At 41.2% G+C, this 23,969-nt stretch overlaps 1 protein-coding gene across 8 annotated transcripts in view; it reads left to right on the forward strand.

Moving 5' to 3' along the window:
* Positions 1–23,969, forward strand: part of MPP7 (membrane palmitoylated protein 7) — a 300,103-nt gene that overhangs the window by 40,478 nt on the left and 235,656 nt on the right. The gene's annotated exons all lie outside the window — the stretch shown is intronic.

Here is a 23,969-nt window from a genome sequence, read left to right on the forward strand (position 1 = left end):
CACTGCCTGTCCCCCAAACTTCCCCTGGGGAACCCAGCTTCAAACCCCTTGAATCTCACCAGAGAGAGAAACAGCGAGTTCCCCTCCCCCTTTCCCTCTCTCCAGCCTGCTCCAGAGAGATTACATACCGAGTCAAATCCTTGACTCAACACAAAGAGGGACTCACCTCCCCTTCCCCTTCCCTTGAAAATGCAACCAAGAGAAGAATCAATCAAGTCCTAAAAAGAAAAGAGTTTATTAAAAGAACAAAAAGAAAGTACACTATCTCTGTAATACCAGGATGGAACAATACACAGAGATTAACCTATAAACCTGGAGAGAATTTCCCCTCCCCCTTTCTTTCTCAGTAAAAGCAAAGTAACAGCAATAGAAATAAAGAGATTCCTTCAGCAAAACACACAATTGCAAATGTAGAAATAAACTTATAATACTAGTACGCCTTTCTAATACTCACTAGACTGAATAGATGAAAAATACTGCAGAAACCTGGGAGGACTTGATAAAGATGTCTGGACTCCCTTAGCTCCAAAGAGAGACTCCACTCAAAACAAAGAACACAAAAAAAAAAACTTCCCTCCACAGAGATTTGAAATTATCTTGTCCCTGATTGGTCCTCTGGTCAGGTGTTCATCAGGTACTGCTTGTTAACCCTTTACAGGTAAAAGAGACCTTATCCCTTAACTAACTGTTTATGACAGCTCCTAATTTAGGCCTGGCCTCCGTTCCTTACACACCCACCTCTCCTGGCCAGTCATGCATCCTGCATGTGTGCATGGCATTCAAACCCTGGTCCATTAGCACAAATAGTTATCCCAGGTACATTAGTGCTGACATGCTGGTTGTGACTGTCCACAGACAGGTCACCCTGGTACAAACACGCACACAGCTGTCCACGTAATAACCATCCCTGGTCACATGCTCGCCTTGCTGAACTCCCCAGGAAGTGACTGGATTTTCTTCCAGAAGGCAGAGGCACTGTCGGTCCCCTATCTCAGGTTAATACATACTCTTCCCTGCCAGCCCTTTTCCCCCCTTTCCTTCTCCTCATTCAGCATTAGTCACTCCAAACAACTCATTCCTTATCCCAAATTAGCCAAATGAATTGTGTTGTTATTCCAGTTATGATAATGAATGACCTGACATCAAAAACCATTTTGAATTTTCAGCAAGAAGGCAATCAGTTATTTCGTTCACCTGCCTGGCTGAGAGCACCAGGTTTTGCACTGGAAACAGGCTCTGCTCCATTAATGGTATTTCAAAGCCCCAGTCAGGAGACTGGAGTATTTCATTTCATGCCCTGGCAATTACCAAGGTGGCTGATGTTAACAACACCCTGCAGTCTCTGTTAGCCTAAGGCATCTCTTTTGTTTGGGATGGGGTTGGTATGCGTCTTGCATGTGTGTGGATCAACCTGTCTGGGGCTGCTTGTTTAATCAGGGCTTTTCGCAAGCTGGGGTTTCCTTTGACTGGCAACATTGTCTTCCCCCTCTCCCCCGCTTCGGTCCCCCAGCCTGCAGTACTGTTGAGCTGCTGGGGATTTCCTCCCTGCTGGACCAGGCTGGGGAGCCACTGGGGATTCCGCCCAGATGTAATGTCTTCTGGCTGGGTGTGACAAGGGAGCACCCTTTGGCCGTTGCTGGAACTTGTTCTGTGCAGAAGCAGCAGCACTGTGTTCCTGCCCAGGTTAGGAAGTGGGTGATGGGCAGTTTTCTGCTGACTTTTCAGGATCAGAGGAGGGAGCCTAGCAGCAATTCAAAGCAGTGAGCCCATCCCTCTTAACACCCCCTGTCCCTTTAAGCATGTTTCAAGGGTAAGAAGGCAATAATACCCACTGAGAAGGCATCCATCAAATCAGTGTTGTGGCTACCCTGGCAGCATTGCAGCCTGTGGTTCGGGGAGAGCGCCGCATCTCAGCTGTACTGTGAGTTCAGGGGGCGCATCTGGGCTGTCCTGTCCCTGCAGCATGCACTTTGTTGAAGTGCTGTCTGCTGCTGGAAAACAACCACTTCTTTGGCTGAGAGTGCGGTAGGGTGGGTGGGATGTACTCCCTTAGCTGGCTTTGATCCTGAGGGAGTGGTGGGACACGATGCGGGACTGAGACTGGGATCGACGCTCAGAGGCTCCAGGATTGACCCGTCGATCGCGATCGACCGGTTGGTGATCACTGCTCTAGACGAAGTTTGCTCAGGTGTGAGTGAAGCCAGAAACATACCACGTTGTTTAGGGAGAATCCTAACCCTTATTGATTCTCAGAGGCTAGTTTAAATTGATCTGATTTGGAATTACTTGCAAGAATTGTTCTTACTAATATTTATCAAAATGTCTATCGACACCCTGTGTGCGGCCTGTTAGTTTGGTGCTAGTCAACTTCATTTATTTTCTGAGGTCACTAATTCATCAAGATCATTGTAAGCCATTGTTTAGAACAATGTAGGAAAATGTTCCATAAAACTACGTAAGAAATCATTTTGACTGTTGGTTTAACACTGACATCCTGAATCTTATGTACTTCTCAGTATGTAACAAACTTGACTTTTAGTGGTATGGGCATGACTTGTTTAAATTTAGAATTCCCTCTTGCTGTGGAAACACTATGATATTACAATGCCAGAAAAGTTACTACAAAAAATCCATGCCTTCTTGTGATGTGAAACACACACGAGATCTCTGAATTACCCTATCTGATGGAAAACATTAATGCAACATTACCTAAAATGTATAAAGGGTTAAGTATATCATGCCCTAAGTTAGAATAGGTCATGAGTGTCAGATGATAGTAGAAGGGCATAACTGTGGACAAGCAGAGTACATGATTTTAGTACATGCCAGAGGTATGAGTAAATTGAACAGCTCTGAGAGGAGGCAATGTGTGTTCAGCTGTCCTGATTTCACGTAGGAGCTATAAAAGTTTAGTATGCTAGAGGAATATGTAGTCCTTTCCTTTTTTAAAAGGCAAAGTATAAAGGAAATTTAATGGTGAAGAGGAAAATAACAATTTTTATGCAGCAATGTGATTGAGTCCTTTGAAATGAAGACTTCTTGGGCTTGACTTCTGAAGTTGAGGAAAGCTTTTGCACTATGGACTTGCATAATACAGAGGGTATCGTCCATACATTTGACCTTATGGTGCTTTAGTTTTTGCACTTGGCACTGTTCACTCTATGGAGCGTATGTGTGCTATCTTGGATACCTTAACACACTAGCTTCTGCCAGTTTTCACTCAGGTTTCCAAATGTGATATTACACTATGTCCTTTCTTTAGCACTGAATTCTAAAAGCAACTGCTAATCCTGAGAGTTAATAAAGATACACAGAAGGGAATGCTGGGGGAAAGAATTTAAATTCAAGACTCACAGATTTCCTGCCTAATAAAATATTTAAGTAGAGGTTTTATGCTTTCTTTTTATTACATATCAAATTAAGTGCCACTTTAACAAATTGTGATTTTGCCATGTTAAAATCTTCTGGCTTGAATTAATATTTACAATTGGCATTCAGTTCAGGCCCTCTTAAGTAGTAAAACTGAAATAAATTGGAGTTTTATTGTTGTAATGGGAGATAAGTACTTTTCATGGGACACTGAGAAATTACAAGCTGTTGGCTGACATCTTCTTTGGATTTAGATCAACACGTAGATAATTCTGTGACTCATTGATATTCTGCTTCAGTTTGATAGTTGAATGACCGCAGCCAAAAGCGTGAACATTAGGTTAAAGTTTATACCCATGATCCATAAGTAGATCTGCTATTACTTTATGTGATGGACAGTGCTTATTGGCAGTGTCAGCTAATGGTTAGTGGATCATGCCCTCCTTAATGCAGTGGTGGTTGGTAGGGGAGACCAAGCCCTCCCACTCCACCAGGGTGAGGCCCAAGGTCCTTTAAGGGTTAGCAAGGGTCCAGCACCCAGGAGTGTCCTAAGGCTGCCCTCCCTGAGCCACTTCCTACCACCTCTCTGTAGTCTAAGTTTTGCAGTCTCTGGTGAACCGGTAATAGAGAAAGGTATTGACTGTCCTTCAGTCTGTCTAGTGTAGCCCATAGGGCTAGTTTGCCTTTATTATAACCAGCAGTAATGCAAGGAACCTACAGGCCTGTATCCTATAAGATGATAAGCTTCAGCAGTTTTAGCATAAGGCTTGAGGCCTATGAACTTTGGCACAGGTAAACAGTCCAACAGAAAACCCCAAGTATTTGAGAGTTGAAAATAGTGTGTTTAAAGGGAATTTCCGACTCCAAGAACATGACCCAACCAAATATTGACATGGTAATGAATTGACTTATATAATAATAAGTTGAGCTCATTGATGTGCTAACCTGTAGGAGAAGGACATTCCAACATTAGGAAGGTGAAGCAATACAAATAAGGAAGAGGGGAAAAGCCCCTACTGAATATGCATCAAACATAGTGACGTCAGTGGATATCATATTATAAAAGTTGCATTCCAGCCTAGGGGAAGTAGGAGAGAGAGATGTAGCCCTTGGGAGTTGCCAGTATGGTGGCCCCTGGTGATGAGGGGGAAGGTGATTGCTAAAGTTTCAGGTTGTTCTGCAAGGGATGGTGTGAGTATATGGATGTTCAGATGTACTTTCTGTAGTACCTCTTTCTAACTTACTGAGTTGAAGTGTTTGTGATTGCTAAATATATTAATAAACTATTTGTAAATATCAGAGTTCCTATAGTGTGTGAATTGCAGCTGTGCATATCAGGGTTCTCAACTATATAATAATTTGAATAATACTGAGCCTTATCTTGGGACAAGAACTTGTCAACCCTCAAAGGGATAACTGGGAATTTTAATAATCAGTGTAATTAATATGTAATGTATAGATCAGGTACAGATTAGGCATCCCAGATGGGACTCTGAGGAGTGCACAGGTGAAACCTCCCTACTTGGGGAAGGAACTCACCTTTCGTTTAGTTGGATTTCAAGATTTTTATTTTTTTTTAATGTCTCAGTCAGAAACACTGCAACTTGCCAGGGACTCCCTCTTTTTCCTCAGCTGTTGTTTCTCTTCTTTTGTTTCTTTGCTTCTAGTGTACCACTTTTCTTCACTAATTAACTTTGCAACAGAGGGAGTGATATGCCCTCCTGGGGAGGGGTGGGGAAACAGTAGACTTAGGGCTTGGCTACACTTGAGAGTTACAGCGCTGGTGGTGGCTTTACAGCACTGTAACTTACTCCCCGTCCACACTGGCAAGGCACATACAGCGCTGTATCTCCTGTCTACAGCGCTGCATGTACTCCACCTCGACGAGAGGAATAAAGAGAACAGCGCTGCTGTTGCAGCGCTGGGGTGCCAGTGTAAACAGTGATTAATCTTACTACGCTGTAACTGACCTCCGGGAACCTTCCCATAGTGCTTTTAAGTAAAGATAACACTCTTTGTTTTGTTGTGAACTTGGGGCTCCTGGAGCTGCTTATCTAAAAAACAAACACAGCTACTGTTTGCTCGAGCAGAGGCAGGCAGGGGGATCCCTTTGGAATGTCCACAGCTAGTGTTTGCTTGAGGAGAGAAGCAGCACGGCGGGCAGGAGTGGGGGGGTCCATTTTGGAGCAGCTGCTTATCTGGTCTGTGAGGAAAAAAACAAAGAAGGCTATTTGCATTTAGTGAATGAGAGGGGGTGGGGGAAGGGGTCGGAACTTGCAAGGCACAGTGTCAGCTCCAAAAATCCACTCTCTCTGTCTCCCCCATGCTCCCTGTCACACTCCACCCCACCCCCTTCTTTTGAAAAGCATGTTGCAGCCACTTGAACGCTGGGATAGCTGCCCATAATGCACCACTCCAAGCACCGCTGCAAATGTGGCCACACTGCAGCACTGGTAGCTGTCAGTGTGGCCACACTGCAGCGCTTTCCCTACACAGCTGTACGAAGACAGCTTTAACTCCCAGCGCTGTACAGCTGCAAGTGTAGCCAAACCCATAGATACAAACACCCCCTACCCCCAAACAAAGGAGCGCTTGAGGTAAGTTGGCATGCCTCATAGGTGACCACCTGTCTCCCATCATTAGGTCTCTATGGAAATTGTAATTGTGTAAGGATTCCTCATTGCATTCCAAGGGCATCCTCATGGGATATTAGTGCCTAGTCATTGGGGTTTAGAACCTTTAGATGCATGTTAAGGAGGCTTTGTAAGTTGAATGGTGTTATAATATTGAGGAACCTGAAGTTGAAATTACAGTTGCCTCAGGGTCCAGTGACCCATGCTTTGAGGTGAAGGGAGAGTTGATTTGTTTTAATTATGAGGCCAAAAAGGTCACAGTAGTTCATTCCCTTCAGCTCTCCCTGGCTGTGCCCTGATCCATCTACTGCCAGTTTGCCCATTGCTGCTCGGTGGGTCCCAACAAGGTAATCACCTCTTCATCACCTAAGAGCACATTAGCCATTGAGGGAAAAGAGAGGGAGCAGAATCCCCCTCCCCTCTGTTTTTTCTTGGGACTTGTTTAAGTAATTGTTGAAACCGATTAAGAGGTTAATTTAAGATGTGTTAAATGCTTATTGTGTAGATTTAGAATGAAGTTAGCTAGTAAAATTTAATTGAGCTTACTTGGAATAGAAGCTGGAGGTGAGTACTGTAGTGCAATCTCTTTATCGTGAAAGTTGAACTTACAGATGTAGAATTACGTACAAAAGAACTGCTTTTAAAAATAAAACAATGTAAAATTTTAGAGCCTGCAAGTCCACTCAGTCTTACATCTTGTTCAGCCAATCACTAAGAGAAACAATTTGTTTAGATTTGCAGGAGATAATGCTGCCTCTGAGAGCAGGCATGCATGGCACTTTTGTAGCTGGCCTTTGCAAGGTATTTACGTGCCAGATATGCTAAACAATCGTATGGCCCTTCATACTGTAGCCACCCATTCTAGAGGACATGCTTCCATGCTGATGATGCTCGTTAAAAAGAAACATTAATTAAATTTGTGACTGAACTCCTTGGGGGAGAATTGTATATCCCCTGCTCTGTTTTACCTGCATTCTGCCATATTTGTTATAGCAGTCTCAGATGATGACCCAGCACATGTTCATTTTAAGATCACTTTCACTGTAGATTTCATAAAACGCAAAGACGGTATGAATGTGAGATTTCTAACCGGCCCAAGGTTTAAGAATCTGAAGTGCCTTCAGAGCATACTTTCAGAAGTCTTAAAAGAGCAACAGTCTGTTGTGGAAATTACAGAACCAGAACCACCAAAAAAGAAAATCAACTTTCTGCTGGTGGGATCAGTTGATGATGAAAATGATGACTCAAGATAATGAAAATGAACATGCATTGGTCTGCACTGCTTTGGATTGTTATTGAGCAGAACCCATCATCAGCATGGACGCATGTCCACTGAAATGGTGGTTGAAGCATGAAGGGACATATGACTCTTTAGCTCATCTAGCATATAAATACCTTGAGACGCCGGATACAACAGTGCCAGACGAACACCTGTTCTCACTTTCAGGTGACATTGTAAACAAGAAGCGGGCAGCATTATCTCCTGCAAATGTAAACAAACTTGTTTGTCTTAGCGATTGGCTGAAGAAGTAGGACTGAGTGGACTTGCAGGCTCTAAAATTTTACATTGTTTTATTTTTGAATGCAGCTTTTTTTGTACATAATTCTACATTTGCAAGTTCAACTTTCATGATAAAGAGATTGCCCTGCAGTACTTGTATTAGGTGAATTGAAAAATACTATTTCTTTTGTGTTTTTACAATGCAAATACTTGTAATAAAAAATAAATACAAAGTGAGCACTGTATACTTTTTATTCTGTGTTGTAATTGAAATCGTGAAAATGTGGAAAACATCCAAAAAATTTTAAATAAATGGTATCCTATTGTTTAACAGTGTGATTAATCACAATTAATTTTTTTAATCATGTGATTAATCACGATTAATTTTTTTAATTGCTTGACAGCTCTAGTTTAATATGATGTTTAATGTAATAGTTGGGGAAAGTACAGGAAACTGTACTTACAAATATTGCAGACAGCTAATGCGTGTCAGGAAGAGACGATGAGAAGGAATGGAGAAATGAGGAGTAACGAGACAGTCTAAGTATAAATCCAACTTCCACCAAAGCAAGGTGTTAATAATCCAGGAAGTTAAATTATGTAGTAATATAAAGAAATAGTTGAATGAAAGTATCAAAGGAATGAGGAAAAAACCTCTCCACTGAGAGGTTGGGGGACAGCTCAGCACATAGCTCATTATAGACATTGTCTTTACGGTGACCTAGTGAATGGATAGCTGCCAACCGACCAAACACATCCTCACCTGGACTGAACACGGGCAAGCAGGCTGTAGATGGAAAATATAAAGTTTAACCCTGATGTAATGTTAGTTAACTAAGAGACCTAATTAGGGTGCAGTGTCACAGACCCTATACCTGAATTCCCCTCAGTGGCACTTTTTGACAAGAATTAAACAAGTGACTCTTCCTGTTCCATGTTTTGGGAGGGGACCCAAAACAGTATTTACCAATATAGCTACTGCTAATCCTTGATTAAATGTGGGACCTTTCCCAATTCTAAAATTATAGGATGGTGCTATGTGCATACTGTATGGGGGACTGATTTATACCATATTGTTCCCATTGTTACTCCTGGTATAGATGTAGCCACTCTGGAGTTATGATTAGAGGACAGACCTTTTTCTAGGTTACTAAAGGTGACATGGTTACATTCACTAGCTCGTAGCTGAGGGTCACACTTCCACCTGGTATGCCCTTTATAATATGCCCCCTTTTAGATACATATAGTTTTCTAGTGTGTGTGTGTGTGTGTGTGTGTGTATATATATATATATATATATATAATCTCCATTGATCCCCTCAGTTTAGGCAAACTCAATACTGTCCATGTTTTAATCATTAGTCTTCCCCAAGTTCTGTATCCTGCCATCTGGGGATGAGATCACATTGCTCTGAAGATAACAGTTCATCATTTGGAGATTTACACCAAAGTCTATTTTCTTTGCTTCCTTCACATGGTACAAACACAGCACAGGCTCTTGTGAGTTTGCATTTAATTGGTTAGGTGCTTCCCCAACCAACTGTCAGGACATCAAGGCTGCTGCAGAGAAGGAACAATGTTGTCAGCTACCTTGTGCTGTGAGCCAGTATTGGCTTGAGTTTCCTCTCAGGATTTTGTGTGGTCACTGAGTACCTGTAAAGACATGTCCCCTTCCTGGTACAACATTGTGGGACTTGATGTTATGGGCATTTACCAGCTTTGATTTTGATAACTTAATTCCTTTCACTATTCCTAAACAAAACACCAGAATGACAAATTGTACAAGGGCAAAATCAAATAGTTAAGACTCCATCCCAGCACATACACATACCCCTTTGTTAGGGTGATAATTTTGATGATTATCCCAACATTGTTACTCCAGCTGGAACTTGATTTTATATTTTCATTGAGTTGATTATGTTAATTTATAACACAGATTACTTGTATATTGTTATATTATAACATTATAGCTGTAATAAAGCTATAAATCCTACATTATGTTACGGTGGTCTGCTCAATGAACTTCTGAAGTTCAGTAGGGGTTCTGCCAATCAACTGGCCACACTGCCTGACGAATTCCAAATCAAAATTTTATATATCTATATCTATATCTCATCGGTTAAAATTAAATTCATTGACAAACATTTTTTGACTTTTGCAAAGATTGAACCACCACTGGTGTCTTATATGGACATACCCATCGTGGTTAAACCCTAATTATATATTGAAATAGTGTGGTACCAAAGAAAAATGTTTTACTATTAATATTTTTATTCACATTTTTACATGCAAAATGTTGTTGTTGCAACAAAAACTCTCCAAAAGTATAAAAAAATCATAATTTGTTCACGTGACACAAAGCATATAACTAACACACAAATAAGTAATCCCAACATAAGAACATAAGAGAGGCCGTACCAGGTCAGACCAAAGGCCCATCTAGCCCAGTATCTGTCTACCGACAGTGGCCAATGCCAGGTGCCCCAGAGGGAGTGAACCTAACAGGCAGTGATCAAGTGATCTCTCTCCTGCCACCCATCTCCATCCTCTGACGAACAGAGGCTAGGGACACCATTCTTACCCATTCTGGTTAATAGCCATTTATGGACTTAGCCACCATGAATTTATCCAGTCCCCTTTTAAACATTGTTATAGTCCTAGCCTTCACAACCTCCTCAGGTAAGGAGTTCCACAAGTTGACTGTGCGCTGCGTGACGAAGAACTTCCTTTTATTTGTTTTAAACCTGCTGCCTATACCTACATATACTAATTGGGCAGGTGACAATTCTCCTTTGTGTTTTTTATTGTGTTATGTAGAAAGCATGAGTTTAAATAAAGTGGTAAGGCCCTAAATTTATGTGATAGGGTGATCATTAATGAACTCTATCAAAGAGGGGACTTGTAGACTATGTGGTGAGCTTGCCTTCATTATATTCAGCTGTAATGCAAGGAACCTACAGGCCTGTATCCTGTAGGACATTAGCTTCTGCAGTTTTAGCAGAAGGCTTGAGGCCTATGAACTTTGGCACAGATAAACAGCCCAACAGAAAACCTCAAGTATTGGGGAGCTGAAAATAGAGTATGCAAGGGGAATTTCCGACTACAGGAACATGACCCAGCTATAAGATAATCATGGCAACAAATTGACATACATTAAGTGATCCATGAGTTACATCTGCAGATACATAACCACAAGAAGGCCATGACAACAAATTGACATATATAAGTTGAGATAATTGGTATATAAAACTGTAGGAGAAGGACACTTGAACATTAGTAGGGTGAGGAAATACAAATTAGGAGGAGGGGAAAAACCCCTACTGAATATGCATCAAACATAGTGGCGTCAGTCTATCATATTTAGGGCCTTACCAAATTCATGGCCACGAAAAGCACGTCACGTACCGTGAAATCTGGTCTCCCCTGTGAAATATGGCTATTGTAGGAGGGTCACGGTATTGCCACCCTTATCCTGTACTCCCTTCAGAACTGGGCAGCCAGAGAGCAATGGCTTTCTGGCCGGGTGCCCAGCTCTGAAGGCAGCGCCGCCACCACCATCACCAGCAGCACAGAAGCAAGGATGGCATGGTATTGGGGGATTGCCATTTTCGGGGGGGGGGGGGGCTGGCTTTACAGGTGGGTGACTGCCCAAGGCACCATGGTCAGGGGTGCATCCCAGCTTGGGGGCAGTAGGAGAGAGATTTAACCCTTTGGAGGTGCCAGTATGATGGCAACTGGTGATGAGGGGAAAGGTAATGGTGATGAGGAAGATGATGGCTAACATTTCAGGTTGTTCTGGATGGGATGGTGTGAGTATATGGATGTGCAGATGTGCATTCTGTAGTACCTCTCTCTACCTTACTGAGTTGGAGTGCATGTGACTGCTAAATGTATTAATAAATTATTTGTAAATATTGGAGAATTCCTTTAGTGTGAGTTTTGCAGCTGTGCACAGCGGGGTTCCCATCTATATAATAATTTGAATAATACTGGGCTTGATCTTGGGACAAGAACCTGGCAACCCTCAACGGGATAACTGGAAATTCTTAAGTAATCAATATAATTAATACATAATCTATAAATCAGACTACACTGGACTCAGCAGTTAGGCTCTTCTTCTGCAGAGGAAGGCTCCTGTAGTGCCCCTTCACAGGAGCTTCAAAGCCAGGTTCTTCTCCCTGCCTGATCAGCTCCTTTCTGAGCTGTCTAGCTTCCTTTTAAGCTTCCTCCTCTATCTGGAGCATTCTCTGCAGGTGTGGATGGGCGGGGTCATTTGGGCCCAGAGTTGCCATTTATCCTCTTCAGTTCTAGTGTGGAGTTTATACACCCCGTCAATTGAACAGTAGAAAAGACTGGCAGAGAAGCAAAGACCAAAGTTGTATTACTCCACTAGTCTATACTTCAACCAGTGAACACTACTGAATTTATTGAATGTGATACTACTTTTGATAACTCTGATACTGTCCAAAAACCTTGGTTGTGACTTGTCTATAATTTAAGTGCTACAATGCAATAATATGTATATAGTTATGTAATTTAACTGGTTGTGCTCTACTAAAGTTTCACCGCCCAATCTCTTAGTTCTGTTTATTACTTTGAAACTATTCTGGGGTACATATCCTTGGACTTGAAAAACCCACTTGCCCTGTGAAAATGCCCACTCTGGCCAACATAACTTTATAGAGCTGGATACAATCACAATCTTTGTCCTTGGAGCTCAGGCTAGCTTTCCCAAAGAGTGGTGAAGGGTAAGAGTGGTACGTGGTTTTTCTTCCTTAGGATGTAGCAGCGCCACCCATCCCTACCAAATACCAGGTATTGTACCTTGATCAGTTTCTGATAACCTCAAATTCTTGAAAGGCAATGTTGCTATAAGCTGATGTCCTAAGAATATTAGCTAGATATACTGTCATCTTGTCCTATGACCATTCCGTCACATTCCAACCGATCAAGGATCAAGGTACTGATCTGTCCAAATGTGACTCTTTTGAGCTTCCTACACAGAAATAAGAGTAAATTACTTACCCCTGCCACTTTGTCCATAGCATTGGGAGAACTTCTACTTGTTTCAGAGGAAATGCTGGATTCAAATCCCCATTGATCTGTTAATGAATGGACTCCTTAATACCTCGGCAGCCCAAACTCAGGGTTGGCCCTACCCTCTACTTCAGCTAAGTTCTGCAAGCTTACAGCTGCTATGGCAAAACTCTTGTTTTTGGCATCCAAGTAGAAGCTGCAGAGTAGTGTTGGTCTAATGAATCTTTCATCCTGATAGAAGAGAATGCAACAACTTATGATTTCCTGGAAAAGAAAGTGGTCCTTAGTGAAACGGGCAGCCACTAACCTGTGAAGTCTCCTATTTCCATTCTCATGATGGTTCAGTCCCCATTGGAATTGGCTATTCAGGTTTCTGGCTGCCTCTTGGTTTCTCAGGAGGTCTCCTCTGTAAACAAATCTCCATATAATGGAAATGAAGGGTTCAAAACTCTAGTCCTCTTGTGGACTGTAAAATCTTTACCCTTATGGTTGCAAGAAGATATCTCTCAAATGCTTTTGGACAAGAGTCAAAAATAATACTAGCGTTAAGCTCATGGTCCTCTCATAGTAGGCACCTCGTCTTTGGAGCATCCTTAGACCAAGCTGGAGGACTTTGAGAGTAAGTGTACTAGGGTGGTTGGATTACTACAAGCCCAGGAAAAGTAATGAGGAATTGCATTCCAGCTCAATCCAAGGGAGAAGTGGAGCACAGGATCTGGTACAAGAGGTGAATATAGCTGGATCGCTTAGTAATAGTGACCATAATATAATTAAATTTAATATCCGTGTGGCAGGAAAAACACCACAGTGGCCCAACACTGTGGCATTTAATTTCAGAAAGGGGAACTACACAAACATGAAGAAGTTAGTGAAACAGAAATTAAAGGGGACAGTGCCAAAAGTGAAATCTCTGCAAGCTGTGTGGAAACTTTTTAAAGACACCATAATAGAGGCACAACTTAAATGTATACCCCAAATTAAAAAACAGAGAGAACCAAAAAAGAGCCACCATGGCTAAACAACAAAGTAAAAGAAACAGTGAGAGGCAAAAAGGCATCCTTTAAAAAGTGGAAGTTAAATCCTAATGAGAAAGGAGCATAAACACTGGCAAATGAAGTGTAAAAATACAATTAGGAAGGCCAAAAAAGAATCTGAGGAACAGTTAGCCAAAGACTCAAAATGTAATAGCAGTTTTTTTTTAAAGTACACCAGAAGCAGGAAGCCTGCTAAACAATAAGTGGGGCCACTGGACGATCGAGGTGCTAAAGGAGCACTCAAGGATGGTAAGGCCATTGCGGAGAAATTAAATGAATTCTTTGCATCATTCTTCACGGCTGAGGATGTGAGGGAGATTCCCAAACCTGAGCCATTCTTTTTAGGTGAGAGATCTGAGGAACTGTCCCAGATTGAGGTATCATTAGAGGAGGTTTTGGAACAAATTGATAAATTAAACAGCAATAAGTCACCAGGACCAGATGGTATTCACCCAAGAGTTCTGAAGGAACTCAGATGTGAAATTGCAGAACTACTAACTGTAATCTGTAACCTATCATTTAAATTAGCTTCTGTACCAGATCCTGGAGGATAGGTAATGTGACACCAATTTTTAAAAAGGGCACCAGAGGTGATCCTGGCAATTACAGGCTTTTAAGCTTGACTTCAGTACCAGACAAACTGGTTGAAACTATAATACAGAACAGTATTGTCAGACCTATAGATGAACATAATTTGTTGAGGAAGAGTCAACATGCTGAGGCATGATTTCCCTTTACTAAAACCAATCTACTAGAATTTTTTGAGAGGGTTAACAGGTATGTGGACGACGGGAATTCAGTGGATATAGTATACTTAGATTTTCAGAAAGCTTTTGACAAGGTCCCTCACCAAAGGCTCTTAGGCAAAGTAAGTTGCCATGGGATAAGAGGGAAGGTGCTCTCATGGATTGGTAACTGGTTAAAAGATAGGAAACAAAGGGTAGGTATAAATAGTCAGATTTCAGAATGGAGAGAGGTAAACAGTGGTCTGTTGTGGGACCAGTTCTATTCAATATATTCGTAAATGATCTGGAAAAAGGGGTAAACAGTGAGGTGGAAAAATTTGCAGATGATATAAAGTTACTAAAGATAGTTAAGACCCAGGCAGACTTTGAAGAGCTAGAAAAGGATCTCTCAAAACTGGGTGACTGGTCAACAAAATGGCAGATGAAATTTAATGTTGATAAATGCAAAGTAATGCACATTGGAAAGCATAATCCCAACTATATGTATAAAATGGTGGGGTCTAAATTAACTGTTACCACTCAAGAAAGTGACCTTGGAGTCATTGTGGATAGTTCTCTGAAAACATCCACTCAATGTGCAGTGACAGTCAAAAAAGCAAACAGAATGTTGGGAATAATTAAGAAAGGGATAAAAGAACAGAAAATATCATGTTACCTCTATATAAATCCATGGTATGTCCAGGTATTGAATACTGTGTGCAAATGTGGTAGCCCCGCCTCAAAAAAGATACATTGCAATTGGAAAAGGTTCAGAAAAAGGCAACAAAAATTATTAGGGGTATGGAATGGCTTCCGCATGAGGAGAGATTAATAAGACTCAGACTTTTCAGCTTGGAAAAGAGATGGCTAAGGGGAGATATGATTGAGGTCTATAAAATCATTACTGGAAAGTAGATAAGGAAGTGTTGTTTACTCATAACACAAGAACTAGGGGTCACCAAATGAAATTAATAGGCAGCAGGTTTAAAACAAATAAAAGGAAGTATTTCTTCACACAGTGCACAGTCAACCTGTGGAACTCCTTGCCAGAGGATGTTGTGAAGGCCAAGACCATAACAGGGTTAAAAAAAGAACTAGATGAATTCATGGAGGATAGGTCCATCAATGGCTATTAGCCAGGATGGGCAGGAATGGTGTCCCTAACCTCTGTTTGCCAGAAGTGGGGAATGAGCGACAGGGGATGGATCACTTGATGATTATCTGTTCTATTCATTCCCTCTGGGGCACCTGGCACTGGCCACTGTCAGAAGACAGGATACTGGGCTAGATGGACCTTTGGTCTGACCCAGTAAGGCCATTCTTACGTTCTTAGGATGTAGTCCTATCTTTTCATAGTCATCCCATCTTTCCCAATGGAGAGTTCTAGGGAAAAGAGTCGGAAGAGTACTAATAACTTTTGTTGCGTCTTCCTCCTTTTCCTGTCCTGGCTGCTACTCTGAAACATTACAATTATAGATTTTTCCAGTGTTGGGAACATGATATGGCATGGTCTGTAGCCCCGGCGAGATCTTCATGGCGCACAGTTCCTTCAGGAGCCAGCAGACCAACAAATGTTCCATGGTTTGTGTTTCACTGCAGTGACATGTATCTGGGTCATTAGAATAAAAGCCCCACTTCTTCATACTGACTTTTGACCTGCCAACTCTGTTCGATAATGATTTAAACATTTCCAGGTTGACTAATCCTTCTTCGCAACTGTGGGAAAGCATTTGGCAATGTCAGTATGCATTTTGGTATCCTCACTGAGTATTTCAAGCCATGTGTGCCACATTTCCAATTGTGTAACTGTTGGTGATTTTTTTAAGTGGTTCCGTTGCAGCTAGGAATCAGTTCCATGATTTCAGGCAGCTAACTGCTGCAGTATAGCCATGTAGCAGTGTTTGGTATCTTTGACCTGTTGTAATTATTCTGTTTTGCTTGTGACAGCTCTCCTAATATCTGGTGGAGCAATTCATGTTTGTTGGTTTTAGACATTCTGAGTGATGTAGCAGCAGCTGCTATTCAGCACAGGGTCCAGCTTCTTTGTGTGAGTGTATTTTTCCCACAATGAAAGTGCACATTTGGTCATCAAATAGCACACTGCAAATTTGGTGGTTGTTATTTTTGCTGGATTGTTTCCTCATTTTGAATTTGAAAGCTTCCTGAGTATGTTGTTCTGGATGCAAACTTTTTCTTTTGTCTTCTTGTGTGCCTTGAAGGAGAGAATGCATTATAGTGTCGCTCCAAGGTAGACAGTGGACAAATGATAGCTCCAGTGGTGGACAAATGATAGCCCATTCCAACTGAGTTGTCTGTTAGCCTCATGATTCCGAAAATGGAAGAGGCTCACTTGTGTTTTGACTGGGTTGGTGCACAATTGTTTCTTGGTGTATTAGACTGAGAGCCCGGACAGCACTGGTCCTTGGCTTGGGCAGTGAAGCACAGGTCATTGGCATAGATCTAACTTCTTGTGCTGAGATGGATTGGTTGATCATTTGTGTAGATGTTGGAAGGTATTGGTAAGAATATGCTCCCTTGAGGAAGAGATTCACAATTTGGTCCTCTTTTACGTTACTTTACCAGGATCAAAGCTTACACCAAAGCAGATGCAGCTTCTGACTACAGACTGAGGAGTGTCATGCAAATTGTTTCTTTAAAGCTTTCTTACATCTCTAACATTCCTGACATCAGGAATTATAACATTCAAAAACCAGTAGGAGAACACTTCAGTCTCCCTAGTCACTCAATAACAGACTTAAAAGCGGCCGTTTTTCAACAAAAAAACTTCAAAAACAGATTTCAATGAGAAACTGCAGAACTGGAATTAATTTGCAATCTGGACACCATCAAATTAGGCCTGAATAGAGACTGGGAGTGGATGGGTCACTACAGAGCTAAATCAATGTGTTAGTCTCTAAGGTGCCACAAGTACTCCTTGTTGTTTTTACAAAATCTAATTTCCCCTTGCTAAATACTCACACCTTCTTGTCAACTATTTCAAATGGGCCACATTAACACTACAAAAGTGATTTCCACGCCTTTTTGTCAACTGTTGAGAATTGCCTACTTCCATCTTAAATTGAATTGGCTCGTTAGCACTGACCCCCCCCCCTTGGGTAAGGCCTCTCCCATCTTTTCATATGCTGTGTATTTATACCTCCCTACTGTATGTTCCACTCCATGCATCTGAGGTAGTGAGTTTTAGCCCATGAAAGCTTTTGCCCAAATAAATTTGTCAGTCTCTAAAGTACCACAAGAATTCCTCGTTGTTATCTCTCCCTCTGTATTTGAGTGCTACGCAAATCTGTTGAGCCAGGACTGGAATGTGCCAGAATGGTATTCTGACACCTTTGCTGCCTGGAGGACTTCATTTTGTTCTCAAAAAGACGTCCTCTGCACAGCGTGACCTCTCATGCATGGTGTGTGCAAGGTCATGTTGGAAGGGGTATTCCCGTAGTCCTGGAGACAAAAAGAGTCTGCGACATTTAGTCAGATGCCAAAGGGGGTCATTGGCAGACAAAAGTTTGGAACCACTGTTCTAGAAGTTACTTCATTGTTCTTGAAAACAAATTAAATTTCTCTGAATTGAATAGTTTTCACAATCATAGCATAGAGCTCTGAAATGCATACAAGTTCTTAACATTGTCTTCAGTGGTGCTTTCTTCACTGCAGAAATCTAGTATTGCTCCCTCGGGCCGTCATTAACTTGTTTGTGTATTGGTGCTGGTGAACTTGGCTCTTACCCAGCATTCTGTTGAGAATGAACAAGATAACAAGTTGAACCTTCTAGTTCATGTCTAAAAAGGAGATTTCCCTTGTAGCACAAGAACTTTTGAGAGGGCTTGGATCAAAGAGATTTATTCTGAGTAAGTTTTGGAATATCTGTGTCCATTGTTTAGTAGCAGGCCAAGGCAATTTTTTTTCCTTTTTATATTTTCAAACTGTAGTTTCTTTCCATTTCTCTCTCCACTAAGCCTGTTCAATATTTATGGAAGACATGAGATAGAGAACTCCCATGCGCAGTGCTAAGGAACTACAGCACTCAGCAAAACTAATTTCCTCACGCTTTCCATCAAGGAGCCACCTTTTGGGACAAAGGGATAGGAGTGAGAAGGTACTTTATGCTCCGTCTTGAGCTGCTTTGAGTCTTCCAAGAATGATGCAAGCTGATGTCAGTTGCATGGTCGTTTTGTGATATAGATTATAGGAACTGAACTTAAACTACCAAACATATAGTTGATTACCAGTAATGGCTATATTTGAACCAGTGACCTTAGTTTTTGTATTCCTTTAGCCATCTAATACCTCTTATTTTCTCTGGATGGCAACATCCACATAATGCCAATAAACTAGATAAGCAGAACCTGTGACTCAGTGAGGACTTCAGTGTGTCCAATCAGGGCTGCTCCTTTTGATTTAATGAAATCCAGAACGAAACATCTTGTTAAAAGTGATCAATACCTTTAGTATTAATGAAAGGGGAGGAGCTAATAACAGTGCCTTGAGGCGGTCACAATGTGGCCAGATGCTTTGTTCCACATGGTTCTTCCAATGCATATGCAACACCCTGGTGTTCCATTAGTAGACCTTTCTAGAGGGGAAGCTGCCAACTTGAGCATTTCATTTCATTTTAGTCTAGTAGACTCCCCCACCCCACATCTTTTGAATAATGATTTCATCCAGGGGAGCTTGATTTCCAATTCTCTTACCATCAGTTATTGCCAAAATAGGCCTTTTCTATTTTAGGGAGGTGTGTCCCTCCCACCAATCCCTCAGTTTTTTTTGTTAACCCCTTCACCTTGTTTTTTTCCATATCTCTGTCATGAGGAGAAGAGAATGTTTTTGCTGTGTTTTGCTCCTGTATTTATACTGTTAGAGTAGGTAAGACCAGAAAAGTTGTGTGTCAGAATGGGAAGCTATCCCTGTCGCTATCCTGTCTTGTACAGGAAGAATGGAGCAAATCAATGATCAAGAAATATAGAATCATAGAAATGTAGGTCTGGAAGGGACTCCAAGTCATTAAGTCCAGCTGCCTTCGCTGAGGTAGGACAAAGTAAATCTAAACTATCCCTGACAGGTGTTTATTCAACCTGTTCTTAAAAATCTGCAATGGGGGCATTCCACAACTCCTCTTAGAGTCTGTTTCAGAGTTTAAGTACTCTTTTATAGTTAAAAAGTTTTCTCTAATATCTAATCTAAATCTCCTTTGCTGCAGATTAAGCTGATTACTTCTTGTCCTGCCTTCAGTGGATATGGAGAACAATTGATGACAGTCCGGTTTATAATAGCCCTTAACATGTTTGAAGGCTTTTATAAGGTCCCCACTCAGTCTTCATTTCTCAAGACTAAACACAATCAGTTTTTTAAAACTGTTTCTCATAGAACACGTTTTCTAAGCTTTTTATCATTTTTGTTGCTCTCCTCTGGACTTTTTTCAGTTTGTCCACATCTTTCCTAAAGTATGGCACCTGGAATTGGACACAGTACTCCAGTTGAGGCCTCACCAATGCTGAGTTAGTGGGACAGTTACTTCCTCTGTCTTACATACGACACTCCTGTTAATACATCCTCAAATATTGGCCTCGCGACTGCATCACATTGTTGCCTCATACTCAGTTTGTGATCCACTATAATCTTAAAATCCTTTTCAGCAGTTCTACCACCTAACCACTTATTTCCTATTTTGTAGTTTGTGGATTTGATTTTTCCTTCCTTAGTGAAGTACTTTGCATTTGTCTTTATTGGATTAATTTTTTTTAATTCAGACCATTTCTCCAGTTTGTCAAGGTTGTCTTGAATTTTACTCCTAGTCTCCGAAGTGCTTGCAACTCCTCCCATCTGTCATCTGCCAATTTTATAAACGTATTCTCCCTTATAAACCAACTCCTATGGGACTCTGCTAGATTTGGCCTCCCAGTTTGACAGTGAACCATTGATGACTACTCTCTGAGTACCATTTTTCAAACATTTGTACACCCACCTAATAGAAGTTCATCTAGATTACATTTTCCTTAGTTTGCATGTGAGAATGTTTTGTGGGACAGTGCCAGAAGCCTTATTAAAATCAATATATATCATGTCTACTGCTTCCCCCCATCTACTAGATCTGTTAACCTGTCAAAGAAGGATGTTAGGTTGATTTTGCATAGTTTGTTCTTGACAGATCCTGGCTGGCTATTACTTCTAATGGCTTACAAATTGATTTAATAATTTGTTCCAGTGTCTTTCCAGGTATTGAAGATACAGTCTGTAATTCCCTGAGTCCCCACTGTTTCCCTTTTTAAAGATAGGTACTAGGTTTGCCCTTCTCCAGTTCTTAGTCCTCACCTTTCTTCCATGATTTCTTGAAGATAACTGCTAACGGTGCCAGGATTGTTTCAGCTAGTTCCTTAAGTACCCTAGGAGGAATGCTGTCAGGCTTTTTAATACATTTAACTTACCTGAATATTCTTTAACTTTTTTCTTTATTTTAGCTTGTGTTCCTTCCCACTCATTAATGTTAATTCTGTTACACACGTGATCACAATTGATCTTTTTAGTGAAGACTGAAGCAAAATAGGCACTAAACACTTCAGCCTTCTTGGTGTCATCCATTATTAGCTCTTCTTCCCTGATGAATAGAGGACCTAAGCTTCCTTTGTCTTTCCCTTGCTCCTAATGTATTTAAAGAACCTCATTGCCTTTGGTCGGTGTAACTCATTTTGTGCCTTAGCCTTTTTGATTTTGTCCCTAAATACTTATGCTATTCTACTGTACTCCCACCTTAGCAATTGTCCATGTTTCCATTTTTTGTAGGATTTGTTTTTGATTTTCAGGTCATTAAGGAGCTCCTGATGGAGCCATTTTGGTCTCTTACTATTTTTCTTACCTTTCCTTCGCATTGGGATAGTTTACAGTAGTGTGTTTAAAACTGTCTCCTTGAGAAACTGCCAGCTCTCCTGAACTCCTTTTTTCCTTAGATTTTCTTCCCATGGGACCTTACCTACCATTTCTCTGCGTTTCTTAAAGTCGTCTTTTTTGAAGTCCATTGTCCTTATTTAGGTGCTCTCAGTCCTTCCTTTTCTTAGACTCATGAAACCTATCATTTCATTATCATTTTCACTCCATTTGCCTTCCACCTTGAGATTCATTATCAATTCTTCCCTTTTGGTCAGAATCAAGTCTAAAATGGCTATCCTCCTGGTTACTTCCTCCACTTTCCAAAACCAAAAGTTATCCCCAATATATTGAAAGAACTTACAGCAAAACACAAAATGTCCAGTATTACTTTTCCAGCTGACGTCTGGGTAGTGAAAATCCCACATTACTACCAGGCCTTTTGTTTTGGATATTTCTGTTGTTTATTTGGTCTAGAAATGCCTCATCAACTTCCTCTTCTTGAGTTGCTGTTCTGTAGCAGACCCCGACCATAATGTCACCTGTATTTGTTACCCTTTTAATCTTTATCCAAGGAGGTCTCTGACCTTCTCCTGGACATCAGAACTAGTGTATGTATTACTGATGTATAATGAAACACCAGCTCCCTTTTTATCCTGCCTGTTCTTCTTGAACAAGCAATCCCTGTCTGTATCAGTGTTTTTCAATTTTGAAAGTTATCTCTCCACATCTTCATGACTGCAGTTAAATCATAATTTAGCTTATGTATGAATACTTCCAATTCTTCCTGTTTATTCCCCTTCACCTTGCATTTGCATGTAGACATCTTAGATGTTGAGCAGATTTCCCACTCTGATTTTCCTTCTTGTTATTCCTATGAACCTATTGTAATTTTCCATGTCTTTCCTTGTCCCATCTAGTCCTCTATTAAGATTTCCTTTTTTATGATTGTGTGGGCTTTTTTCATTTGTGCCCTTTGAATCTAGTTTAAAAGTCTTCCTTGCTAGATTGGCAAGTTGGTGCGTGAAGATGGTCTTCCCCTTTGTGGGAAATATTTGAGGATACGCCCATACATGTACCAGAAAATATCATTAGCTTGTGAAAATGTAGGATTCTTGTGAGCAGTTCAAACATATTATAACTTATGGTTTTTCTTCTGATATGACTTCTTGCACAGCAGATTGTTTTTCATTATGAGCCACCACTATGATGCTGTTGTGAAAGAGGCAAATGTGATCCTAGGATGTATTAGGTGGAAGCATTTCTAGTTGAGATAGGGTAGTATTAATGCCATTGTACTAGGCAATGGTAAGACCTCATTTGGAATCCTGTGTACAATTCTGGTCATCCGTGTTCAAGAAAGAGGAATTTAAACTGGGACAGGTACAGAGAACAGCAGCTAGGGTGATTTGGGAAATGGAGGGCCTATCTTCTTAGAGGAGACTTGGAGAGCTTGACTTGTTTGTTCTATCAAAAATAAGGCCAAGAGAGAGGATATGATTACTCTGTATAAATACATCGGGGGATAAGTGCCAGAGAGGATGGAAAGCTATTTAAGATAAAGGACAGTGTTGACACAAGAACAAATGGATGTGTGTGCCATGAATGAATTCAGGCTAGAAATTAAAAGAAGGTTTCTAATCAGCAGAAGGCTGAGGTTCTGGAATAGCCTCCTAATAGAAGTTGTGGGAGGAGAAAACTTAATTAGCGTTAAGAGAGAGTTGGACAGATTTACAAGTTCCATTGTGTGACAAGTTGCTTGTGCTGACAGGGGGCAGGACCTCAGCAGACTTGGGGCTCACTTCTAATAGACTTTAAGGTCAGAAGGGACCCAGGACCATAGTGATCATCTAGACTGACCTGCTGCATGTTGCAGCCACAGAACCTTACCTGCCCACTCCTGTAATGGGCCCCTAACCTCTGGTTGAGTTACTGAAGTCCTCAAATCATGATTTAAAGACTTCAGGTTACAGAGAATTCACTTTAATTTACTTTAATTTAAATCTGCAAGGGACTCGGGACCCATGCTTCAGAGGAAGGCAAAAATCTCCCAGGGTCTCTTCAAATATGACCTGGGGAAAAATTCCTTCCTGATCCAAAATATGGCAGGTAGTTAGACCCTGAGCATGTGGGCAAGACCCACCAGGCAGATACAGCAGACCCTCGCTAGAACGCGCGTCTTTATAGCGTGAATTCGGATTTAGCGCAGGACCGCGCATGGATCCAAAACCCTGTGTTCTAGTGGGGGTCCTGTGTACCTAGGAAATAATTCTCTATAGTAACTCAGAGCCTTTCCCATCTAGTGTCCCGTGTCCAGCTGTTGGGGATTTTTGCTTCTGACAATTGCCAATGAGCCACATGCCATCGTAGGCAGTCCCATCATTCCATCCCCTCCATAAACTTAGCAAGCTGTCTTGAAACCAATTAGGTTTTTTCCCCCATTGCTCCCCTTGTAAGGCTGTTCCAGAACTTTACTCCTTTGATGATTAGAAACTTTTGCGTAATTTTGAGCCTAAACTTGTTGATGGCCAGTTTATATCCATTTGTTCTTGCGTCCACATTGGTGCTTAACTTAAATTACTCCTTTCCCTCCCTGGTATTTATCCCTCTGAGGTATTTATAGAGAGCAATCATATCTCCCCTCAGTCTTCTTTTGGTTAGGCTAAACAGGCCAAGCTCTTTGAGTCTCCTCTCATAAGGCAGGTTGACCATTCCTCGTAACCCTTATCTGCACCTGTTATATTTTCGTCTTCAATGTGAGAGACCAGAATTGCACACAATATTCCACATGAGG

Source organism: Mauremys reevesii, linkage group 2 (assembly GCF_016161935.1).
Source record: "Mauremys reevesii isolate NIE-2019 linkage group 2, ASM1616193v1, whole genome shotgun sequence".
NCBI lineage: Eukaryota > Metazoa > Chordata > Testudines > Geoemydidae > Mauremys > Mauremys reevesii.